The following is a 19,571-nucleotide window of genomic DNA, read 5'->3' as shown; positions in this document are numbered from 1 at the left end:
GGGTGACGTCGGCCGTCGGAGGAAGTCCTCGGGGACGGCACATCGACATCATCGACGCAGGACGCAGACGCCGAACATTTTCCGAAGCAGCACAGCTGCGGACATTACCTGTCATAGATATGGAATATGTCGTCGGACCATCCCATCGAAAGAACGTTACCAGGTAAGAGAGTAACTTGTTCTTCTCTACTTGAGATACCATGCCTTCCTCACAAGTCACACTTGCGCAATAAACGTTCACGCAAGTGGCAAGAGTGCACTACATGAGGCCCTTTGACGTTCACATGGACTATGGACATGCCTGGCAGATGGTGCACGGCAGTGGTGTTGCCTGTGACTGAGGGTTCAACACAGTCAGTGTATGCATACATGTATGCATTTCGCAAGGACATGCACGCCTGGGTTTGGGTGTGACAGTGTAATGCAGGATTTGATTTGGTGGAGTGGCCTTGTTGCATTCTGGTACCTGTAGTGTGTTGCCTGCTTTCCTCCTTGTGGTGTAGGTATGGATTTGTCACTGACTGATACTACAGCAGTTGGGTGATACACCAATGTATTGTGGCCTGAAAATTGGGCATGTGCTGGTTGTTCCTGCAAATGCATCTCGGACCTGTCTTTCACTTTATTTCAGTATTCACAGTTGGCCTCTCTCAGCCGTGCTCGGGTCTTTTGCTCAAAGGTTCACAGATCTCCCTCAGCCAGGCTCGGATCTCTTTAGGCCTCCCTGAGCCGGGCCTTTTGCTCCAAGATTTCACAGATCTCCCGCAGCCGGGCTTGGGCCTGTTTAGGCCTCCCTCAGCCAGGTTCGAGCCTTTAGCTCACAGTTTCTTAAAATAAATAGTTTTGGACTTCCAGTCCCAGAATGCACCTGTCTCTATTTTGCTCCTACTTCGTTTGCTCCCCAAAACGGTTTAGGAACAGTAGGAGCACAAGGGGATGCTTATGTGGGGCCAGGGTCTTACCACCTGCCCACCAGTGTCTGGGCTCCCCTGTTTCACCCAGGGGAGGAGGTCTGATGTGGGTGCCGCCAGGCAACCTCAGCTGCCCCTGGGTTTGGTTTCCTGGAGGCACGGCTTTTACTCCAACTGCAGCCTCCCGTGCACACTCAGGCTCAGTGTCTGGGTAGTTCTCCTTCCTCCGGGCCTTCCCAGTTCCTTCCAGCTCCACCGGTCTGTCTCTGGCTTCTCTGCACCCTTCTGCATCCCCAGCTCGCTCTGTGTGTGTCTGTGCTCCACCTTTTATACTGGTGGGGTGGAGTAATAAGAGTCAGGTGTGAGCAATTGTCCAGCCCTGCCTAACTTTGTTAATGGGGCAAGATGGAGACCGCCTATAGGAACTCATGATATGATATGGCATTTATAAGGCGCCTATACACAAGTGTTTCAAGGCACGATGGGGCAAGGGAGGGGGAACAGAGGGAAGACTGACAACGATCTTACTAGGCCAGGTGACATTGAGTTTGCGCAAGTGCAGGGGAAGGGGAAAAGTGCGAGGGGAGGGGGCAGTGCAGTACATGGGATCGACAGTAAAAAATAAATAGAATAAATAAAAGCAATAAGTAAAAGTGCGGCCAGCTGGTGGCAAGTGCAAGGGTAAGTGCAGACATCAGGTGTCAAGTGCTGGTAGGGGACTGTAGGGATACAGAAAACAGTCCCCAAGTGCAGGATTGCCAGGGAGGCAGTGCAGGTGTGCAACTGGTGGGGGAGGGGACCTGGGTCGGAGATCAGAGGGTGGCCAGGTGACCAGTGCAGTTTCAGTTTCAGCCAGGAGTTCAGCAGGGGACAGGGGGGGGAGAAAGCAGAAGCAAAGAGGAAGGTTTTGAGGTGCTTTAGGACTGGAGATGGTTCTCCTCAAGTTTCAGGGAGGCTGTTCCAGAGGGAGGCCCCGGCCAAAGAAAGAGATCTACCACCAATGCGTTGCTTGGTGAAGCGACTGACCCTGAGAGAGTTGAAGGTATTGAGGCCCCAGAAGACCTTGTGGACAATGCAGAGGGATTTAACGTAATCCTCCCAGCCACTGGGAGCCAATGCAGAGATTTCAGTCCTGAGTGATACGATCCCTGGGCTTGAGGCCAAGAACAAGTCTTGCAGTCCTGGTAGTAGAGTAGAAGCAGGCAGATTTAGATAGAGGCTGTTGCAATAGTCAAGCCTAGAGAGAACTAGAGCTCTGGAGACAGTGAGCTTCTGGGGGAAGGAGAGGAAAGGAAGAATACCTCTGAGGAGGTGCAGCTGGTAGTGTGACTTCTTAGAAACGTCAGAGATGTGAGGAGAGAAGGAGTGTGTGGAGTTGAAGATGACCCCGTGGTTTTTAGCCTCACAGGTGGGAGCAGGAAGAGTGCCAAGAGAGGCCGGCCAGAGAGTGACAGGAAAGGAGGGAGCAGGTGTGCCGATGAGGAGAATCTCAGTCTTATTGGCATTAAGGCAGAGATCATTGGCGGCACACCACTCCTGCGTAGCAGACAGTTGGAGATGAGAGAAGGAGAAAAAGTGGCAGAAGGGAGCCTGAAAATGAGTTGTGTCATCCACATAGCACTGAAAGTTGGGACAGAGAGCGGCAGTGCGGTGGGCAAGAAGTGCCAGTGGTCCCTATGGGTAATCTCCATCACCCTCGTCTGCCTCTTCCTCATCCCAGTGGTTTTGGGAAACAGTAGTATGGAGGAATTATGGGAATTGTAGTTGTCGGGAAGGAATGTATCAAAATCATGGGGGTTCTTATCAGGGTGAAGGGGGTGAATGAATATACAAAGGTGGTTCAATTTTCCTGTTTGTGTTTCTTTCTTGTTGTTATAGAAGTATACTGGGGTTTGATGGGATTTGATTGACCGTATCCCAAAACGACTGAGGGGAGGGGAGTGTCGGAAAGGGGGAAATACTGCGTCTTGCACAGGGGCGTTCTTCCCATAATCTCCAAGGGTCCCCTTCCCAGGTGATCCTCCCTCGCTTGTCCACCCCCAGGGTTGGGATCCCAGAGCGAGGGCCCTTCCTTGGGCCACCTGAGTCCGGGATCCTCGGAAACGGCCTGGGAGAAACGCCTCAGGTTTCTCACAGACTGCAATCTGACAAGCCTAGGGGTAGTGAGTCAGTGGGATTTAATGGGAGATAGCGAAACCTCCATGTGGTGCTGTTGCCAGCTTCAGTGATGCCAAACCTGTCATGGGTTATCTAGGCCTATTGTGCATGTAAGCTGTCATGCTGCTTTGATGCATGTCAGTGAATGTCCAGATCGCAGTGCGGGTGTCATGTAGTGTGTGCAGCTGCTGTTGGGGCAGTGGCATGGTTATTACCACACCAGACCATGGGGATAAGCATGCAGGGCCTGTCGGTCGCTAGTGTAGTCCCATCCCCAACAGTCCATCCCAGGGAGTACAACACAGCACAGTATGGATGATACACATCGTCCGACACAGGGTGCAGCAATGTGCATGACGCACATACGTACCACGGTCCAAGATGCATGATGAAGCAAAAAATACACAAACGTGCTATGAGAACGACAATCCTGCCACATGCATGCCATGGCTCACCTTGTGTTTCCCCCATTGCAGGCGATTCCGGATATCCGCTTTTGCACTGGCTAATGACCACCCTCAGGGATCCACAGACGCCAGAGGGGATGGCATACAATCGTGCCCATGTGTGAACCAGGGCAAACATTGAGCAGACCTATGGACTATTGAAGGCATGTTTCAGATGCCTACACCGGTCCGGGGGTGCACTTATGTACAGGCCAGAGAAAGTGGGGCCCACAGTCCAGGCCTGTGCAGTGTTGCATAACATCTGCATCAGACGAAACATACCACTGCCCCCAGACCTGGACATGCCACCACCAGAGGGCGGAGATTATGATGATGGCGAGGCAGCACCAGCCAGGCACAAGCACATGGAAGCCAGGTATGGGCATGTTGTCTGACAGGAGTTCATAGTCAATTTCTTCTGAGGTCCCCACACTCTGCACTACCCATCCTACATTACTGCATTCAATGTACTCACTCAATAAATTCCAACACATTAATAAGGACTGTCCGCTCATGCTGCAAGTGTTAAATTGAATACATTGAAATTAACTACCAACTACAGAAAACGCCCCATGCCTACATCTCCCTTCCCACAACCCACCCCCCCTGCAAACGCACCCACCTCCCCCTACCCACACCCCCCAAAACCAAAGTGTCTAATGTGCTTGACCGCAATGTGATTGCCTGTGCCTTTTCATGGCATGGCCCTTGCCATGGTCGTGTGTGCCCGTAAGTCACTGGGAGCTGCCCGTCGGCTGCTCTGGACTGAGTTAGGAAGGGTGTTGGCACTGGAGGGGGGAATCAGATCCCTGAGCCTCCATGCACTCCTGGTTGGCCTGCAAGGAGAGTGCTACAGACTCTGCAAGAGCAGACACCCCCTTGTTGTCCTCCCGGGACCTCTGTGCGAGGCATACAAGGGCTGATGTTGTGCAGGCCAGGGCACGGGCACCGTGCCGGCTGCTGGCTTGGACACACTCCTGCATCAGTCTAGATTCAGTCAATTGCTGGCATACAATGTCTGCCATTTCCTCTTGATGGGCCTCCATGGAACTGATCCATTCGTTTATTTACCGTATGCTGGATATTGGTGGGTGTGTAGGGTTGAGGGACTGAAGGTGGGGGTGGGATTTGGGGTGCGGTCTGGTGAGGCATCGGTGCCTTCCTCGCCATTCGCTGCCTCAGCCTCATCAGAGGTTCTGCTGTGATAGGGCGGGCTGGTGTGTAATTGGCCCATGGTATGTGCGCCTTGGCTGTGCCACTACCTGAGTTGTTGGTGGTGGAGGCTGTACTGCCTGTGCCACTGGCAGAGTTGGTGTTGGCGGCTTTGCAGCCTGTGCCACTGGCTGAGTTGGTGGTGGTGGCGGCTGTGCACGCTATGCCACTGGCTGAGTTGGTGGTGGTGTCTTTGCAGCCTGTGCCACTGGCTGGGTTAGTGGCTGTGGCTGTTCTGTCTGGGGCGCTGGCAGGGTTGGTGGAGCAGGCGTTGCCACGAATGTGATGGGGGCGGGCCGTTGGGCAGTCCTGCCAGATCTTGCACAGGCAGTGGAGGGTCAAGTGGGTCGCTGCCATTGGAAGTGCCTGTTAGGGTGAGATGACGAAGCAGTTGGATACCGGTCTGGCAAATCGATGCACTTGTATTACACAATTACCACATTGTATGTTCCCTGGCATGGACATGATGTCTGGGGTCGATTGCGCACTGATGTGTGCATGCATACCTGTGTGGTGTGAGTCCATTTCGGTGGTAGTTAAGGCATGGTGGATTGTTGTCTGTGCATTTAAGATGTGCTAATTGTACAGTCGTGCACTTGTGTACATGGTCAGTGCTCATGTGCGTGGATGCTTTTTGTGTACAATGCATTTGCATGGCTTACTTTGATCCCAACCCCTGGCATCTATGTGTGCTCTGTGACATTTGATGTTGATGTCACATTTAGTACCCCTTTCCTTGCACAAATGTCCCTGATCTGTTGGGTGTGTTCGCAATGTGTGTGACGCTAGGCATTCAAGTGTGACTTTTACTCACCGCCATACCCTTGGGTCCCTGCTCCAGCCTCAGTAGATCCGACGCCCTCAATCCCCCTCGATATGCATGATGGAACTGCATCCATCTTCCCAAGGCATCTGCTTGAGGGGAGAGGCCGTCCCACCACCTGTGGCCATGGATTCCCGAAGGTGTGCTGCCAAAAGGTTGCACACTTGCAGGTTGTCCCATCTTTTGTTGCAGTCTTTAGGGCTTTGGGGACAGGCCCTGCTACAGTGACTTTGGGGGCCACCGCCTCCCATATGGCCGACTTGCGCCACTGGCTTGTGCTGCAGTTGTCCCTCCCAAAAAGTGCTTCTGCATTCGCCACAATGTGATCTGTTAGGGCAGTAAGTTCAGCCTGTGTTAAGCGGGGCTTTCGATGCCAGTCCTCCGACAGCCTTGACCTCTTGGCAGTGTTTCCATCGATGGATGACAACAGGAAATGTCCGATTTTAAATGGTTTGAGTTTTCCAAAATGGCCACTGGCGAACTTCCAGTTCCTGCAATGATGCTGTTTCTGTTGCTGGTGTTACCGACATCAGAAGCAACGCTGCCGGTGTTTCTGTCACGATGGGCGATGGAACCGCTGCTACTGGGATGTTTTCTCCCGGTAGCTCTGACATTTGTCTTTTGCTGATGTTACCATCACGCCGGTAACACTGTTTCCGGAATTGTGGGAAGAAAGAAATATTTCAAGGACGAAGTTCCATAAACATTAAAAAATAATCCATAATTTTAAAAGGTTTGTAGTCCCCGGGTTTAAAAAGAAGAGGAAAAAATCTACTGCCAGTCTTCACTTAGTAGCTACAGTTCCTTAGGTTTTTATTTTTTTGAAACAAGCTGCTTATTAACTTCCATCTGATGTCTAGAAAAACATCGGATCTCCTGATTTCCCCCCCATTGAATGGTTGGCAAGTGCTAATCAGTTGGCAGTTCTTCCATTAGTAATTGGCAAAAAACTTTGGGGGTCAAAAACATAGACATAGGGTCTCATTACAAGTTTGGCGGTGTGGAAAAAAAGTGGCAGCTTTAAGTTTGATGGTGGGGTGGCCGAATTTACCAGCAACTCTGAGCTGCCGGTAATTCCGGCACACCACCACCAGAAAATGCTGTTATTGCTGGCACTTCCCCCCCCCCCAAAGAAATGGGGAACTACATACTTACCGGCACTTGGAATATGCCGGTAATTCTGGCATTCAAAGTGCCGCTGACTGTATTACCGTTTTGGTGGTAGCCCACCAGATTTATCCGCGGGATACTTCCAAAAAAGTAACGAGGTCCAAAGACTTGGACCTCCTTTAAATAACCTGTCCTTTCATTTTTTTCATGATTCACCATAAAGATGGAAGAAGGTGGTCAACCGTGTTTTGCTCCTTGAGCAGCAAGAGTCAAAACTTATACTCCCTTATCTTCAGTGCTCATTAGAAGTCTAGTAGAAAATGGTACAATAATCACATTGCCATCCATTTTCCAGGTATCCCAGCCTCATGAGCTATCCACAGCCACAGAGTAATATAGTATCAGGTATGCAAGGTTTATGCTTTAGGACCTTCTCCAGACAGTGTCCCAATTACAACCCTCCTAGAAGCAACTCTTCCAGTTCCAAATTCTCATTGAGCGCCATGGGGCTTTCAGTGTTTGATAAAAAATATCCAGGATTCTTTGCTCTTAGAAGTCATTGTTCATAGTCCCTGCCTCTAGTAATGTTGGTTACAACCTCGAATACATGAAACCAATCATTCAAATATATTTAGCTCTTTTTTTCCCTTCTTGCCACCTCTGCATGAGACATATACCTTGGTCTAGACAGTTCGAAGTATGGGGCAAGCCAGGTGAGCTAAGCCTACTAGAGCAGAAGAAACAGGGTGGCCTTAGGAGCTTATTTCTAAAGGAGGAGATCAATCTGGAGAAATCATGATTGTTGCAGGGTCACTCGCGTGGTGCTCTGTGCAATACTTTGTCCAGCTTGCCATCTTGCAACTGCAGTCACTTCAACCATGGTGCCTTGTCCCTGATGAAAGGGTATCAGGTAATATCACCACATATATGGTCGCCGTAAACAATATCGCTGGGAAAATGTCGTGGCGATATTATTTGGGTGACCATATATATGGCGACAGGGGCAAAAATGCAATAATGTTGCCACAAAAAACTACAATTTTTCGGCGATATTTTTGCATGGCGATGTTTTTGTGGCGACATTATTACATGGAACCGATGAAAGACACCTCCCTACCTTGTTGTTTTCCTTTGTGGGGCCATACAAATGCTTTGCTGCTTTCCCTTAATGCCACCGGGCAGAACATACTACTTGTTTTGCCATGTATGTGTGTGCGCTCATGTCTTCAGGCACCCAGACCCAGCCTCTGTAATGGGTCACGCCGCGCATCAAACGGCCTCGGCAACAGCGGTTGCGGGACTCCAGGTCTGCGGTATGAAAAGCATTGCACATAGTCGACGTCCAGCATAATTGAGAAGGAATGGAGGGGACATGCTGGCGTCCACTCGGGAATCAAGCTTCTCCCCCTGAGGGGCAACCTTTGATAATTAGGTTGGAAAAGATTTGATCCGGTATTCTTCCCTCTTTGTTAATTGTAATATGTCCCAGTGACGCCGGTCATAGGGATCCATCATTGTATTCAATTTGACATTATTCTATTTAACCAAATCACTAAAGAATGTTATGATTTACAGTCTTGGTCTGACTCGAGGTTTGGCAGGGAATGGAATTCCTATGCATCCATCGCAATCGAAAAAGCTCCCTGTTGGCATTTATGTAGTGTTGTATCTTCTTGCATGTTTGGCTAGACTATTGGAAAAGATGGCTCCTGTTGATTGAGATACCTGTAAATTTTAAAACGATCACAGAAGACCTCCTGACAAAATATTTTAAAACTTTATTCCAGATGACCATGCTCCGTCTATTGAATTGAATATACCCAAAGCCTCAAGATGCTCTATCCCCTTCTGCGACACACACAACCATTTTGGTGTGTTGGCCACACCACCACAGCAGTCACCACTCCTAAGTTCCACATCGCACCAATGGCAGATCCAGCCCTTTGGCACCAGCAAAGGGAGTCTACAGTCTTCCACCCCACTCCCAGCTTTCCGCCGTCCTTCTGCAGACGAACAGAATAGTCCAAATGGCAGGTAATGCATGGATGAGCCCTACATCCTTTGTTTTATGTGTAATCCAGTGATGTGTTGCATAGTTTGCTACATGTGCAAAGCGCTCATTTAATGTAACAGTTCTGCATTGTAATGCTTACCTTTTTGTTCATGTTTGACAATATCCATTCTTGTGCATTGTCCTGTGTCATTCCAACATTATCAGGTCGCAACACTAGAGAATAAGCTCATGTCTGGCACTCAATGGATTGACAAGATAGCCCTCATGCTCTTCCATCCTGTAAGAATATTTTGTGTAGTCTGCAAAGCAAGTAACATAAGCCAAACCGGATTTAGTGGTTTACTGATTAGTTAGGACTATCTCTTGCTCTCCCGTACCCGCCTCATACTAGGCAAAACTGATCCTGCAGTGCACTCTGTCACTTTTGCCCAAGCACAGTGTAACATTTTGTATTGAACCTCTGGACAGGGTTGATCTTCTCTCATTAAAGTTGTTGGGTGAAATTAATTTAACGAGTAAAGCAGTTTAAAATCTTGTAACCCAGGGTTTTAATTCAGCCAGTTTTGAGGAGGTTTTTTTTTTTGCCCTTAGTACATTCAGATAACAATAATGTTACTAAGGGAACGAGAAGCAGGTTTAAAAGGAAGTCGCACTGCCATATTTCTCACGTTTACACTTCCAGTGGGAAGTTTATTTAAGTAAACAGACACTTTCTTAATGTTGTGGGTGCATGGCTTAGCTGGCTACAGAAATCTGTGGTGTCAAGGTACAGATTGGCATTGCTCCAGTAAAGCTCTGAAAGGCATCGGCCGGTCTGGCACTCTGGTTGGGGTGGATATTACCTATAGCTGGTCAGGAGCCTTGTAGCCAGCAGAGTGGCACGGGCACAAACCAATGTAGTAAGGAAAGTCATGGGCGTTAGTTGTAATGATGCGTTAGGTTGGCCCCTAAGCAGTGAGAGAGGCCTTGCTTGCATATTAAAATATGTCTCCCAACCTTCTGTTTCTGCTCTAGGCTTAAGCTGTTACTCATATTTACCTCTTAAGTAATGCACTCCTTCTATCATTGGCCAGAGCTTCATTTATAAGCAGCTAGTGATGGAGTGAAGTTGAGTGGCGAGTGGCAACTCTTCTGTTCCCCTCGTTCTTCCATTTCTAGTCCAGGGGCGTGTCTGCTGAGTATTTTCTTCCCAGTTCGAGAACTATTCCTGGGGGTTAATCCTGGTGCTTTCAATGTGTGATCTGAAGCTGGCTGGGTGGCAACATCATATGCCTTATTTGGAGGTCAATTAAAGGACAAAACCAGAGAATTCTGATCCTTACAAAGGCCAGCTAGGGTCATCAGAGTGTTCACTTCTAGGCCTTTCATTAGAAGGTGAAGTCTTTCCAACAGGAGGGCATTTAAACACTGCCAATCATCTTCTGGATAGGTGCAATCCTTTCAGGGCAAATCAACATAGCCACCTTGTATAGGTTTCGAGGTAGCTCGAGAGGCGGGTCCTCTAGTACGTTCAATTTAACCAAATAGTGGCTCTCTGTTTCTCTTCTTCTCGAACGGCACACCAGCGGAAGGTGCAAATATTATTTCCTCTATGGTGGGATGCAATCTCTACAGATAGATTTGTGGTGGGCACAGTATGCACCGACTACTGCATAGAATTCAGAGAACATGGCAGGAACTTCAGAATGGAAAGACACAAGAAAAAAACATTTACCTCTCCTCTGGAAGAAATCAAAGCACTCTAGGAAAAGTGGGCAATGTAGGAAGTTCCCATTGGGAAAAGCAATCAATGCATCTTATCCCACATAATTCCTTTTCCCCAAGAAAGATGGAGTTCTACGCCTCTTCTGAGACGTACAACTACTGAACACCAGATCCAAATCCAAAAGGATGTCAGTACTTAAAGAGGTCGTTCCACTTTTTCAGGAGAACTAATATATGACCATTTTCGTACATTCGTGCATCCAGTTTTTTAGGTGGGTGCCAGTACTTACTGGTTCAAAGTTCCCCTTTTTAGGATAAAATCTGTCCCAAGAGTTTGTATAAAGATATTATCTGTGATGGCAGCACTTGTACATATGTATCAATGCATTGGACCACTGCCTGGTCAAGGGAAACATCCAATGAACGTCTGAGTGACACTGAAAGCAGCATACCTACCCGAATATGTATGGTTCACAATGAATATAGACCTCATCTGATGCCAAGCCTAAACTTTTCTCAGGGCACAGATATGTTCCAAGTTGCCCACATCCTTTCCTTCACTGGGGCAGATGAATGCCTTTGTGTGCACCACGTTCCCCTAAACCAGCCGCCAGTCTTTCACCATGGGGAACGTGATGCCTGATGGCCATATCTGTACCCCTGGTACAAGGCTATGTCTGAGACTTTTAAAAGAGTAGCTTCCTTCCCAGTGGCCCACAACATCTGGGTACTAGGCGGATCTAGTGCAGGTGTCTGCAGATATGTTTTTTGACTAAAACTCCCATCAACCCTAACCAGTATAGCCAATGGTGAGTGATCATGGAAGCATTAGTCCAAAACATCTGGAGAGCATCTGGTTGCAGACCCCTGATCTGGTAGAATTCAAGGTCGGCTAATCGCAGAATTGGGAACAACCTTTTTGGGTTTGTGTGCAAACGATAGATGCAGCATTGATTCGGTTGAGTGTGATACGTGGAATACTTGAGAGCACAGTACGTGTAGACCGAAAACCAACACTACAGATACACATGTTAGAAATAACGGGTATGTCTTGCAGTATGCACATTTGTGTCCCAATAATTGCAGAAATGTTCATCGGCAAAAGGAGTGCCATCCACGACCCACCTTCAAGTCCTCAGTTATTAGACATGACCCAACAGATATGGAGGGTGCATGAGCCTCTAGAGGAGCATGACGCATGTTCAAGGAATTCTAAATGGCTTTGCAGAAAAACAAAGTTTTAAAGGGTAAAACAGAAACAAATGTGAAACAAATGCGTATTTTAGGAACATTGGAACTCTCCAAAACATGTGATTGCTACAAGCAAAATCAAAAAGTTCACATAGTAGGAATCATTTTATTTCTTGTATTGTGCAACACTGCAAACTTAATTACTTTCCACAAGTTGAAATCTACCTAAATCTGTACAACTGAAAAATAATTTGCTTAACCCAAAGGTCCTAGCTGCTTAACCGCTTTCCTAAAACTCAAAGTCAGTTATCTGATGGGAATGTCTATTAACTGACATTTTTTGCTTTACTCTGATGACTCAGAAGATCACACACAAGATGACTTGAATCAAATACTGATCACGCCAACATGGACAAGTCCGCTATGATGCCTGCCACAGACTTCAGTAGCTTGTACATCAACCGCTCCATCCACTGCCAGTGAAGAATTGCTTCTCCCAGTTTTAAAAACGTGTTACGTTACAATGTATGACCAGTAAGGCATGTGCAGCGTGCGATGCTGCATACATTCTCTAGCATACTTGCTTTCCTAACGGAGTTGTGAATTTGCAATGCAGCACCTACTTGACTCACCTCTTTGGCCACTCAGTGAATGTCCTGCATTTTTAAATGTGAAAAGATTGAGAGTTTATTGTAAAGTGCATTGCATTGTGTACAGTTTTCCTTAATTGTGTTCTCTGCCTTTGAATATGGCTTTGTTTCAGTTTGCAGGCACAGTCTGACGTGCAAGATGTGCTGCCTTTCCTGACTTGCTCTAGTCCCACGGATTGGATATATGAACAAGGTAGAATTCCTGTTGCTTGGTTTTTGACTTACACATTTTTGGCCTAATTCACAGAGCGTTCTCCAATGGGGGTTTGCCATTATAAAACGCTTCTGTGAATTAGGCCCAGTGTCAGCAAGTGCAAAGAAGAGCTTCATCCGTGGCCCAGTGGGTTATGCACTTCAGATAATAAAGACTGTCAATTCAGTTGTGATGCCTGACACTTTTACTATAGCGCTTTCTTTAGTTGTCCTATAGGCCAGCCTTTCTTTTGCTATTTGTAGAGCTAATTTGTACCACAATGTGGTTTCTTGGTCCCAGCATTAGGTGAGGCTGGAAACAGCACTTTTGGGAAAAGGCAATGGTAAAAGCCACATTATCAATTTGATGAAAAACTGGGTGAAAGGTAGCGGATGGAAGACTGAGGGGAAGCGCAGGCTCACAGGAGGGTGCAAGTTCTCAGAAGGAGCAACCCCCCTATTTTGTCTCTTCAAACCTAGGTATGGAAGAAAGTGACACTGTAGGATAGAAGAGTTCTTGCAGGATGATAAATGGGTGGGTAAAAAATCCGAGCTGGTACAAAAAAGGCAGTAAAAGGTGGTAAAGACCACTGCCAAAGACTAGGCAGGCAGCTGCATTCTGAAGTGTCCACAGTCGATTAAGGTTATAGCTGGGTGTCCGTGTTCGAGGGAGTTATGATAGTCGAGATGAGACTGTATAACAGGTGAATGGTAGCAGACACCTGGGGGACGAGAGCAAGACTACCATTCAGTTTGAAACTAAGCTTTTAATCTTCGGAACTGGAGAAAGGCACAGTTTTGGGGAATGAGACAACATTGGTGCCTCACTCTTCTATGAGGAAACCTTTATATGTAGATTATAACCATGTAATAGGTATATTTGACATTCTTAGGAAACAAAAACGTTTTAGCGTTAGGGAAATATTGCGCATTTTAATAAAACAATTAATCATCAATGCATCCATTCGATTATGAAGTCATCCTTAAACGACAGTTTTAAAATTGAAAAGAATTTTTACCACATTTTCATTATTTCAATATTATCTATCACGTTTGTGTTCATTTTTACACATTCTTTTAAGTCTTAAAACCTCATAATTTCTTTACAGTATTAAAAAAAAAATCTCAAATCAGATAAAATTAAATTTGAATTACGTGTTCTCTAAACAGCGTGTCTTAACTTCAACATCAATGTTCATTCACGTGAATTTCAATTGGTTGTTAACCGTTGTCATCTTGTGTCTTGATAGAAATTCAAAAGTTCTAATGCAATTGTTGTAACACAATTTTTAACTACAACTCAATACATTTCAAGTCTTGAAGCAGATTCTTACTCCCAAACGGCGCCCGACTTAAAATTATACCCAATTCATGTTAATGGTCTTGCAGCCAATAATTGTCTTTTATAAAAGTTCATAATGAGTGAATAATCTACATACCATTACCAACCAAATCAATCCAATTATTGAAATCTCATGCTCAATTCTTATGATGAATTCATATAAAACGGTCCTTATTATACCAGTTACTAACCTTAATGATATTGGTTTGTATTTCCTATAAAGAGGACACTAATTATTTTGCCCATATTTCTCAATGTATACACTAAAATTACAGAAAAACAATCTATTTCACTATTAAATCATCTCCGTAGTCAATCTTAGTAGGTCTTTCTTTTGATATAAAATGCCGTGGAAATGCATAATCCCCATTGTGTATATAAATTATCTGGACATCCATAAATAAAAATCCATGTAACTCAATGTTAAGCTTCATATTAAAGCTATATATTAAATTAATCACTCTACACTGTGGTATTTGGTATATCCCATCCATAAAAAATATCAATTCAATGTTTGCTCATTTTTGTTTGTGTTGCCGCTCATTGAACATAGGTGAAGAAAACCTCCTATATGCCGGAAATTATTCCATCGGGTATAACACTATTTCATCCATGTCCTGAAATTGAATATAGGAATCACACTCCTGCCTATTCCTAAGTAGACCTTCCACTACATCAGCATCTCAGTGGCCCAAATCTCTGCCTCACTGGGGCTTTGCCTCTCACCCAGTCCAATGTATCTCTTGGCAGATTATCTCCTCAATGCAAGATGTTAATGCACAGTGAAATAAAGATTTCTGCTCATGCTGATTGTACGTTTTATCCCTCTTCTTGCATGTGATTGTTATCAAAATAAATATAAATGCTTAGAATAGATCTCCTTAATATACTCTAATCTTTCTACACCAATTTCACTCGAGGTGTAAAATGCCTGATTTAATACTTATTAGCACAGGGAGGTCGTTAATAACCGCCCGTCAATCAAGTACAATGTTCAAAGTGCAGTCAATAACTACTGGTATTGACTGGTTTTTGAACATTCTAACTTCAAAATTAGAGAAGGTAATGGCAATGAAATTTCCAAGCAAGATTTCTTTTAACAACACACCGCTTCTCTAGGTGGACCTTTTTCTTTTTCACTGCAACATCCTATTTAACAAACCAGAGAAAAAGCTAAAACATGGGACTATGCTTTCACTTCTAGGTAAACCATGTATCTTATTTATTGTGCATTTGTAAGGCACTAATACATCAAAAAATTGTGTTTCAAAGCGCCCACAGGGCAAAGAGGAGGGAACAAGGGACCAAAACAAGACCATGAAATATAATAGCAATGAGGAACAAAAGGCAGAGGTGGGCGTACTAGGCCTTGTGAACATTCAGAACGTGCAAGTGCAGAGAAAGATAAGGGACAGGGAAGGTGGGTAAGTGCTAACGGTTCCACAAAGGGGGACGTGCCAAAGAGCCAGTTGCAGGGTAAGTGCCAGGCAGTGACCACTTGGTAGGAGAGTAGTCATCTACAAGTACAATAAATGCGGGCCTGTAAGACGACACAGGTCAGTGAGTGCCCAAAAGCAAGTGCAGATGGAGGGCGGAGGCTGCAGGTGATTGGACAGAAGGCCAGGACCCAGAAGGACACATAAGGGCCCAGGGCACCAATCTCAGTGACTGGGGGTTAGCACGGGAGGGAGAGGGGGAAGGAGGAGGAAGGAGGAGGAGGAGAAGAAGAGGAATGTCTTGAGGAGCTTGCTAAAGACGGAGAGCAAAGGGGAGGCTGTTCCAGGGGAGGGAGCCAGCCGGGGAAAGAGATCGGCCACCCGCTCACTGCTTAGAGAAGCGCATGACAAGCAGAGAGCTGGAGCCGGAAGATCGGAGAGATCTAGAGGGAGAATATTTGGTTAGAGCAAGTTGTAGATAGTGTGGTACCAGGCCCCAGACAGCCTTATGGATGATGCAGAGGGGTTTGAATTTGATCCTTGCAGCAATTGGGAGCCAGTGGAGGGATTTTAGGGCTGCAGAGATGGTCCCTGGGCTTGAGGCCAAGGATACATCTTGTAGCCCTATCCTGGATTAGCTGGAGGAGGAGCAGAGAAGAATAGGGTAAATTAAGAAAGAGGCTGTTGCAATAGTCCAGCCTAGAGGGTACCAGAGCTCTAGAGACATTGAGTTCCTGAGGGAAAGTGAGGAAAGGGATGGTACCTCTGACGAGGTAGAGTTAGAAATGGGCCGTCTTGGCAAGGTCCAGGATGTGAGGAAGGAAGGAAGGAAGGAGAGAGAGGATTCGAAGATGACTCAGAAGTTTCTGGCTTCAGAGGAAGGAGAGGGGGGGAGCCCATGGAGGGTGGCCAGAGTGAAGGGAGGAAAGAAGGAACAGGATTCCCAATGGGAAGGATCTCAGTCTTGCTGGCATTGAGACAGGGATCATCAGAGCCACACCAAGACTGGATAGCAGACAAGCAGTCACAAATGGTAGAGGAAGTGGGAAGGGTTTCGGACGGAAGTTTTTGTTGTGTCATCTGAATAACACTGGGAGTGCGAGGAGAACGTAGAGATAAGGGTCGCAAGCCCGGCGAGATTCATGTTAAAGAACCACGCGAAAGGACAGAGCCCTGGGGAACACCACAAGTGGACATAGAGGTGAGAGAGGAGAAGGAACTCAGAATAACCTGGGATTGATGGTCGGTGGGGAAGGAAGTCAGCCAGTCTAGTGCCCCGAGATACCCAGGATATCATGGAGCCGCTTTATGGGGATAAAGTGGTTGACCGTACTGAAAGCAGAGGAGAGATGGAGTAGAATGAGAACAGCAGGTGAGTTGGAGTCAAGAGATGGAAGCAGTTCTTCACGGGTGTTCAGGAGAGGAGTTTCCATACCTTTGGATTCTCGGAATTCAGATTGATGGTTGTGAAGGCAACCAACAAGCTCAATATGCCTGGTTAGTTGGGGTAAGACCAACTTCTCCAGAGGTTTCCCAAGGATGGGAGTGAGAGAGATGGGGCGGTAGTTAGCCGGACACAAGGGGTCGGCTGAAGACTTTTTCAGGATGGAGTGAACAAGGGAGTGCTTGAGGGAAGAGGGGAAAGACCCGGTAGCAAGAGAATGATTACAGAAAGCAGCGATTGCATGGGCAAGGGAGCCGATGTTATCCTTAATAGTTCTGGAAGAACAGGGGGAGACCGGTTTGGAGGAGACTTTCATAGAGCCGACAACTCTAGTGACCTCTTCCATTGTGATAGGAGAGAGGATGAGAGATCAAGGGTGGCCAGAAGATGGGATGAGAGAAGGGGGAAAGGGAGAAAGAAAGGGTACTCATGATGTGTGTGTGAACGGTGGATAGCACAGGGGCAATGTGCTGGTCTTGGAAGCAAGACCATGTAGAGCAACATCGGTTTGAATCCCAGATCCACGCTTAGAAACCGAACTCTGGTATTAAGCGCCTTTATAAAAAACTATTAAATTAAAATGTCCTGAGTTTTTGCAATGAAGTGGATAGCCAGTGCAGTGCAAGGGTCTCGGAGGGAAGAGGCAAGGTGGAGACTTCAGAAGGATTGGCTAGTTCCTTGCATATTTTAAGAGTTCAGGCATGTTGTTGGATGATCCAGAGATGCAAGCCTGGATGTGGGCCCTCTTTTTGGAATGTATGGAGAGACAATACTGCCTTTGGAGAAGGCGACAGGCCAATTTGTCAGAGGATGAGCTTGCGGTCTGCCATTTCTGTTCAGCAGCTGTGATTTTGTGTTTCAAGGCTAATAGATCATAGTCGTACCAAGTGTTCGACTTGGTGGCAGGTTTCAGGTGGATCCTCATGACCGCAGCAAGAATGTTGAGGTTTAGTGATGGAGAGATAGAGGTTGTGGAGAGCCGAGTCAGCAGTGGGTGGTGGAGGGGAGGATGAAGGTGGATGTGAAGGCAGTAACTGACACTTGTTTCATCGGGCGGATGTCTGTGAACGAGGCTGGCAGAGCTGGCCGAGGTGTGGTCAGAGGCCAAGAGGACCCAGGTGGGAGGAGAGGAGGCAGTGGTCTGACAAGGAGGGCGGGGCAGAGGAGAGCTCAAGAAATCTGTATGGATGAAGGCATCGAGAGTGTGTCCAGCCGAGTGGGTAGGACAAGAGGGGAGAAAAGAGAGGGAGGGAGGGAGTGGTGCAGAGGTCACTTAACAGAGTGGAAGCCATGATTGAGGAGTTAAGGTGGATGTTGAAGTCACCCAGGAGGAGGAGTTTAGAGGTAGATACCAAGAGAGGGGAGGAGAAATCGGCCCATTCTGAGAGGAACAGGGAGATGGGCCAGGCAGACTATGGATGGTGGCAATGGTCAGAGAGGAAGTAGGAGAGATGCCAAGCTTGCAGACGAGGCTTTCGAAGGAGGAGTAGGGCTTGGTGGGTAGGAAGGAAGAAGGGACCCACTCAGGGAAGATCAAGGCAACCCCACTGCCAGCCTGGTTAGGGTGAGGCTTAGAGATGATCTTGTAGCCCTCAGGGAGAAAAAAAGTCAAAAGCAGTAACTGAGCTGGCATTGAACCACGTCTCAGTGAGAGCGAGGCGGTCAAGATCAACATCTTCATGGAGCAGGTAGATGTCAGAAGAATGTTTGATAGCAGAGCGAGCACTAAGCGTGGCTAAGTGAAGCCGGTCATCAACTTTGAAGGTTTTCCGAGGTGGGGTACAAAGGGGTGGCACACCAGTCGGAGGTGGTGAAGGAGGTACAGAGAGAGAGTAAGGAGGGGAGGCAGGAGTAGGAAGGAAGTTGATGAGAGACAGCAGGTGCCGGTCAAAGAGGAGGAGATTGGGTTGAGGACCCTGAGCCACAATAGTGCCATTGCGATAGACATTAATGATGCACGTCTGGGATGAGAAGTCAGCCAAGAGTATTTCCCATCTAGTACTACCATTAATGGGTGAGGAAGAGAAAGGGGGGAGAGAGTGGAGATCAGATGCGGTGTCCATAGGTCTGGAGAGGGGACATAAATAAGGAGATCAGTGACAATCTGTCTGGAAGTAGCACTGACCTAGGTGTAGGCGATGGGTAAGCCAGGATTAGAAGAAATTGGATCTTTTTTTTAACTTTGTTTATCCGGACTTCGTGATAGAAGGGTGATAGGTAATATAACAGCAGTTAGAGGTGATAGCAGAGATGGAAATAGCCATAGCGATGGTAGAGAGGGAGGGAGGGGATAGGAGGAGATACTGCACAGGCACGAAACGACTCACCAGGAGGCCTAGCAGCCGAAAGTAGCGGATAATTTAAAAAAAGTGCACCTAGATTTGATTTTGCCACTGAAACGGCGCAAAATGGGAGATGCAGCAATTTAAAAAGCACACCTAGATGTTTTAAAGGTGCTCTTAAGGAGGAAAAGGGAAAGGCAGTAGTAGGCAACAGCTGGCAGGCTAGAAGTGAGGTGTATATGATATTTTATTTGTATCGCGCTCGTACACAAGTATTTCAGAGCACGACTAGGCAAGGGAGGGGAACAGGAGAACACAGCACAACATGAAAACAACATGTAAAGTAAATACCATGTCGAGTGGGAGGAGGAAACAACAATTGCAAAAGTGCAGCAAAATTAGGCAAGGCCAGCAGAGATCGTAACATGCAGATTTGAAATAAAGCGTATATGCAAGGTGTGGGTGCAGATCTGATGTAAGACCAAAGTCAACTTGCAGTGAGGCAGGGGGAGATCAGAGAAGGCAAGGATGACTGTCCAATAAAGAGAGAGAGTTTATGTGCTACCCTGGATATATTTGGTCAGCATACAGTTGGAGTGGAAGGACACCAAACAGTAGAACAGCACTCATAGTGTAGAAGACAGCATTGTGGCAAAG

General features: G+C 46.9%; 1 long non-coding RNA gene across 1 annotated transcript in view; it reads left to right on the top strand.

The window, feature by feature from the left end:
- The window catches only part of LOC138473556 (uncharacterized), a 92,296-nt gene extending 79,687 nt beyond the window's left edge, over nucleotides 1-12,609 (top strand). Inside the window, exons 2-3 of the long non-coding RNA XR_011268778.1 lie at nucleotides 8,447-8,693; nucleotides 12,332-12,609. This is a non-coding gene — a long non-coding RNA (uncharacterized lncRNA). The remainder of the gene's footprint in view (nucleotides 1-8,446; nucleotides 8,694-12,331) is intronic.
- The last annotated feature ends 6,962 nt before the right edge of the window (nucleotides 12,610-19,571 follow it).

This window comes from Ambystoma mexicanum, chromosome 8 (assembly GCF_040938575.1).
Source record: "Ambystoma mexicanum isolate Mex_15411 chromosome 8, UKY_AmexF1_1, whole genome shotgun sequence".
Classification (NCBI taxonomy): Eukaryota; Metazoa; Chordata; class Amphibia; order Caudata; family Ambystomatidae; genus Ambystoma; species Ambystoma mexicanum.
Note: the sequence above shows the minus strand (reverse complement) of the source record. Positions and strands in the feature narration are given on the sequence as shown.